We start from the raw sequence: 7035 nt of genomic DNA, 5'->3' as shown, positions 1-7035 counted from the left end.
GAATGTCTCCCCGGTTTCCGCGGGGAGCGGGCACGCCGCGGGGCCGACCGCGACAAAGATGTTCTCGCTTCCTCTCCTGGAAAAGATGGAGGGGGGAGGCCGCGAGTTCCCTGCCCCCCACCTCCAGCACCCCCTGCATCCCGTGGGGCAGGGGATGCGGGATGCCTGGGGTCCTACGCCCCGCCGCGCCCCTCACACCCAGCAACTACGCAGGGGCTGACACTGTTGATTGGATGGACGGTGGGAAGGACGAGTGCAGAGATGCGTGGTTCAGCCAGATGGGTTTCTGCTCCCTTAGTTCTTGTCTAATGAATCTTTTTGACTGGGTGGCATTGTCTCATTGGAACATGACTATGGGTGTTTTATTTTCTCTTTGTACTTTTTCGTGTTTTCTAGATCATTGAACATGGTCACAAATCATTTATGTTATTAGAGGAAATAACAAACATTGTTCAAAATAGAAACAGACTGAACAGACTAAAGAGAGAGGTTTCAGGGACGGTGAGATGGTGACGGTGTAATAATGATAAGAATATCTTAGACATTACCAGTAGCCGAGTATTCTCACATACCTGGGTCCCACGCGCCGTTTACCGACCGCGACCACCCCGTACTTAACACAGGACCTGGCGCACGGTGTTGAATAAATAAATGGCTGGATCTGACTCTGGTGGAATCCGATGCCACTGAGCAAATGAAGTAGCTGGTTCAGAGGGGCTAAACGTTGCGCAGCCAGGACTGAAATCTGCCAAATGCAAATTCAGGGCCTCCTTCTCCTATGCCCCATAGAATCCTGAAGGGCTTCTTCAAACACGGGCTATTTCATTTCACTCCTCTGTGTTCATTTCTGGACTATGAGGGCCTAGGATTCCTTTCTGAAGACACAAGGTTTTGTTTGTTTTTGTCATAATGGCACACTCGGCATCATTAAGTGTCCATGAAGAGGAATCTTTTAGTTGCATTAGAAACGTGGTTTGTGACCACTGAGAGCCTTCGGAAACGCAGCTCTCCTAGCAGGAAGAGGCAGGCCGCTAATGAAACGGCTTTCTGGGGGCGGGGTTTCTGCATTCTCTTAGGGCCGACTTTAGCATTATTGCCAAGGAAAAGCTTAGGCCATGTCTGCACGACACTGTGATTTGTGAGTATAAGCAGTTCAGATCTAAGCAAAGCGGTTCTTAGCCAGAAAAAGAGTTTCCCATCCATAGCTGCTTTCCCTGACTTGTAAATTGTAACTGGTACAAAATACTTGACACTTTGCCTTGATTTGAAGTTTACTGAGGGAATCAGGACAAGTATATACTTTTTGATGTTAACTCAGTATTGTTTAAACCATTGCACATGAAACCCTTAAAACAGGTTTGTGCCATAATTTCTTGCAATTCCTTTTTTAAAAAAAGTCTTTATGATGATGTCAATTTTCTTGCTTGGAAGTAACCTTTGCCAGTATTATATTTTCACTTGAAACATCCATCCTAGTAATGAATATCAATCTACCACTTTATTTTTAAATTTAGTTCTTACATGTGGTTTTGTGAATTCTTAAACCTCACTTGAAATATTTTTCTTAAAAATCCACTGTGCAGGTCCATACTGATTTAGCCCATCTGTTTTGATGAAAATAATTTGGGCTTTAGTAGGAAAGAGGGCATGAGTATTTCCTTGCAATATTTTTCTCTCACTGAAAAACCCATGAATGAAATAAGACCTCAGGATTGCCTGAGATAATTTACATACTAGTTAATTAGCACAGTGTAATTGAGAAAGAGAGACAGAGACAGAGGCAGAGGCACTCTGGATGTGAGCAGACATGGGCACCACGGTCTGCCAGCAGCATTGATGGTGAGTGAGTTGCTTATCCTCCCCAGGTCTCTGTTCACTCATCAGTCAAAACCCTGAGGGCTATTGAGAGGATGAAATGAGAGATGTTTGGAAAGAGCCTGGCACAGTAGGTGCTCAATAAATGCTTATTCCTTTTTACTGCTCACAACATCCATCACCTTCAGCCTTTAGAAAAAGGACTGGTTTCCTCACCTGTAAAGTGGGAATAATGACACAACGAAGGTAGTATAGTATAGGATATTGACTAAGAAGAGCATGGGCTCTGGGCTCAGACTGTCTGGATTCAAATCGCAGCCCCACTACTAGCTGTGTGACCTTGGGCAATTTACTCATTCTCCTTTCCCCCCATTGTACTCCTGTGTAAAGAGAGGGTGGGCAGAGGTGATAGTACCCGTCACCCAGGTTGGTTGTGAGTACTCAGAGAAGTAATGCACTTGACATAGAGCTGCCTAACCTTGTGCATGGCTTCCTTTGGCAGTCTGCTGAAGCCTCTGGACTCCTCCTCAGAGTAATACTCTTAAATGCATAAATACAGTACTTTAGATTACAAAGCAGAAACGAGTTGTAATGAAATAAAGTTATCAGCATATTTTTAAAAACAGACTTGTGGTATATGTGCTTCCCTGATAGCACATTAAATAAATAACAGATTTAGAGTCTGTCAAATATCTACCACTATTTCAAAGTAATAATGAATGGAAATGGTATTGTGAGAACTGCAGTGACGGCAGTGTACTGGGGAAGTACCTGTGATCTTGCTGCTGGTGGTAAAGGCACAGGTATTGCTAATAGGACTTTGATTTATCGACATTCATAACGGAAGGAGTGCTTGCTTTCAGTTAGAGGTGAAATGGAAATTAAATTGTAATCTTTTCCCAACTAAATTTAGGGGCATCAGATTAAAAACATGAGTCTCATTAGCACAATAAATGCCAGCTAGTATTACGTCAGAGGGGCCATAGGGACTGTGTGAAATAATGAATGTGACAGCTGTGGCAAACATCGGGCACTTGAGACAAGGGAGCTATTTCAGTTGTTTTCCCCCATCCGTAGCTGTACTGCATAAAAACAGCCACAGACAATATGCAAAACAAAAAAAAGTGGGCCTGGCTGTATTCTAATAAAACTTTATTTACAAAAACAAGTGGCCAGCAGGCAGGATTTGGCCCATGGGCCTTAGTTTGCTGGACCCGGCATTAAAACATTGTTCCTTGAGGAATGCTGAGTTACACTTAAAACATGTCAATGTATTGTCAAGTACTTGGTACAGGGCCCTACTGGGAAGTGCTGTGCATATCCTTGATAAAAACTAGAAATTGGTCTACAAATGATAGGTAATCAGAATAAACTGAATTTTATTAGCCTGTTACCTGCTATAATGTCTAGACTTGCGTTGTCTGTGAAGACATAGAGAAACGCAAAGCTGACAGCAAGGATGACATACTGAGTAATTAGAACCAGTAACACTTTAATATGTGGGGAAAGCAAATGACAGTGGAAACTATTAATGACAATATCATTCGGGATCTGGAGCTTTCTCCAAGGAGCTGTAATTACCCTGCAGCTGCTGCCTGCTTGGCACACGGTAGGCGTACAGTAGATGCTTGTTAGTTGACTGACTCTCCCCCATGGTCCTGATGAGTCTCCAAGGAAGAATGGAAGCAAGCGTATATTCATTCTGAGATCTTAGTACTTCCATTGTACAGACAGTATTCTGGAATTTCTAGGGCTGATGGAAAGAAAGGAAAACAAAGTAAGATGGTTTGGAGTTCATTCGAATGGAGAAGGAAATGTACTGGGATGGTTGCTTTTCAGACAGAAAAAATCTCAAGGCAACGAATATTATTCAGCAACTACTACATGCAAAGTGCTATGGTGAGATAGAGCGAAAGGAAAAACGATCCAGTGGCTTTTGCTCCTCCTGCAAAAAAGTTAGGTCATACATCTATGACAGGGATAGTGGTTGTGTTAGGGAATGAGATGACAGCTTAGACCTAGAGATGTTTAACCTTCCAGCCAGCTATGGAAGTAGGGTGTCTGGAGCTAGTATCTTTTGGTGTCCTTTGTTTCTAGCCCCCACACTATCCATTTCCTTTTTTTTTACTGTCTTGCTTAGTATCTGCCTTCGACCAGGAATAAAAGCTCCCTATGCAAAAGTCATCAAGACATTGTACATGAGAGGGCCCACAACTTTGGTGTATATGGTCTGACCCCAAATTGGCTTAGACGCAAACACAGAGGACTGTAGGTAGCTGCCAGTGTAAGACTTTAAACAGATCCCCTTCATGGGAAAAAAAGTTCTACGACTTCAATCCAGGTCCCACCAATGGAAACTGCCTTCAGCTGTAGAAGCCTTCACCAGTGGTTCCTGCTTCCTCTGCTTGTCGGAGTGGAAATATCCCCACTGCATCTGCCAGGGCAGCAGGGCAGAGCTGTACTCTTGTCAGGCCAGGCTACAGCTCTGGAAAACTTTTCTCACAGAAATAATGTTATCTCGAGTCTTGAGTTTTACAGATGTCAGATCCTACCTTTTCTGGTTTCTTTTAGCTGTGGGGCATGTCCTTACACCACACAGCTGGTATCACATAAAGAAGTGGGTTTGGGGAGTTCATCTCAGTCAGCCAGGCACCATTCAGAGGTTTGGTCCTGAGCCATTTCACACTCTGTACTGGTTCCCAGTGCTCCTGGTTTCTGACCTCATATCTCATTGTCAGTCTCACTTTTGCCCTACATACCTCATGTTCAGTATTGCTTCTCCAGCAAAAACCATTTGTTACTTTGTTTATTATTGTCTAAATTTTCTTAGCTTGGGGGGATGGGGCTCAGTGAGGCTTGGGGGCAGTGCTAGGGTTGTTGGTGAGAGTATCCTGGATATAGCTGAAAAGATGCCCAAACCAAGAGAGTGGGCAGAGAGGAGAAGCAAGTGGGAACTCAAAGTCAATAAGCCAGAGAAGGGCATGCAGATACGTCATGAAGCTGAGTAGGCAGTGGGGAGCAGTTATTGAAAGCCAGGCTGTGTGGCCAGGAAGTGGAGGAAATGAGAGTAAACATTTGCATTTTGAGAAAGTGAGTAGGAGGACAAGCCTACTAGATGTCTGAAACAGGTGGATTATTCATGGTCAAATTGACCCCTCCTCCAGAAGGGGCATGGTACATGGTAGGGTCCAGTGTATTTAGAAGGCCAAGGGGCAGACAACCACTATATCAGTCAAGGGAGGCTACTTTACAGTGTTGTAACTACCCGCCATTTCAGTGGCTTAAGGTGGACACACACTTGTGCTCTACTCACATGCTTACATGCCTTACGTGAGTCAGTGTGGCTTTGTACCACATAGTCACTCAGAAACCTAGACTGACAGACGTCTTCCATCTTGTGGCTACACCACCCAGAACATGTGGCCTCTTTGTCTGCCATTTGGCTGCCCAACTGGAAGGGGGGCTGGGAAATGTGGGGAGCCCATCAATATTTGATGAGCACTAAGTACAGGCAGCATTGAGATGATGTCAGTGGCTGCTCCAGCGCCTTGACATTGACGGAGCCCCTCCATGGATAGCATTTAGTCCGGGTTTACTCCAGCCACACACTTGGGTCCAAGAAAATGAAATTTCCAAAATAACAGTCCGTCTGCTGGCTACATAAACCATAACCTTATGGGACAACAAACTCTGGGTTTTAAGCAGTTGCTTCACCAGTAGAGTTCGAAGCTTGCCTGTTAGTAAGCTGGGAATGACCTTAGTGACCTCAAGCCTAGGATGGTCATGTGGCGACATTGTACAGTGAGCAGGGAGCTGTGGCAATCTATAATGACCTCTTCCTTCCGTGGTCCCTATCCCAGTGAATGACGCCACCATGTATCCAGGGGAACAAGCCAGAAAACTTTCCAGCCTTCTCTGCCACAAATCTCTCCTTCACTCACTAGGCTCCTATCCCACTGGCCTTTTCTCTGTCCCTCATACACTCCAAGCTTGTTGTTGTCTCCAGGCCTTTGCATTTGTTGTTCTTTACGCCTGGCATACGCTTCCAGTCTACCTCCATCTTTATTTAACTATCTCTTACCACTGTGCACAGCATAGCCTACAAAATATGAGATCACCACCACTGGGTGGTGATGCAAGGCCGGTCACTAGAATGTAAGCTCCATGGGACCAGGGACCACTGTGTATCCCCTGGAATATTAAGGAGCTCAATAAATATGTGCTGGAATGATGACTGGTCATAGCAAGTCACCAGTGAAGGCAATATAGAGTATCCCCTTTTCACTTCCATGGTCTTAGGGATCACATGTGACATGTTTAACTTCACCTTCACAGGGGGCAGTATAATGGTGGAAGTAGTTTCACAGAATTTCTTTCCGTGCTTTGCCTCTTCCTCTGGGTGAAGAAGTCAGACCTAAGAGCAGCTTCAGTGATTTGTTTTGACTACATCTGATAAGCAAGTAATTGACATCAAGCGCTAGTGCTCTACAAATGACTGAAAGCCTTTCCTATTATTTCTTCTGGGAAGTTTCCCTTTGATATAACCATTTTGGTGTCATGCACATTGTTTCAGGCACACAACCTGCCAGTAGGATAAGTTCAATGTCTATCTCGTTACCTCCCCTCCTCTCCCCTTCCCCATGCACGAGACTGTAAGTTACATGAAGGCAGGGATTTTGCCTGTTTTGCTCATCAGTCTATTCCCAACATCCATCGTGGGCCTAGCACCTCATGGGTGTTCAACTAATGTTTGTCGAATTAATGAATGAGGCCAGAGATGGGATAACCCTGATTCCTGGTTTCTAAGCCATATAATACCCAGAAAAGAAATCTTCTGCTTTATTTGCACTCTGGGTCACTGGTCACTTGCCTTATTGTTAAGAAGGATCAAGCTTTACTGAAAGGATTTCACTGGCAAGACAAGTTGATCTCATTTTGGTGAGCCCATTCTGGCCACATACAGTTATGTGGCCACATACTGGGATCTTAGAAAACAAAAATCCAGTATAATTTTCAACATATTAAAAGTGATAGGGCTTCCCTGGTGGCGCAGTGGTTGGGAGTCCGCCTGCCAATGCAGGGGACACGGGTTCGTGCCCCGGTCCGGGAGGATCCCACGTGCCGCGGACTGGCTGGGCCCGTGAGCCATGGCCGCTGGGCCTGCGCGTCCGGAGCCTGTGCTCCGCGGTGGGAGAGGCCACGGCGGTGAGGGGTCCATGT

This window comes from Neophocaena asiaeorientalis, unplaced genomic scaffold (assembly GCF_003031525.2).
Source record: "Neophocaena asiaeorientalis asiaeorientalis breed wild unplaced genomic scaffold, Neophocaena_asiaeorientalis_V1.1 scaffold654, whole genome shotgun sequence".
Classification (NCBI taxonomy): Eukaryota; Metazoa; Chordata; class Mammalia; order Artiodactyla; family Phocoenidae; genus Neophocaena; species Neophocaena asiaeorientalis.
The sequence above is the reverse complement of the archived record's forward strand: the minus strand, read 5'-3'. Positions refer to the sequence as shown.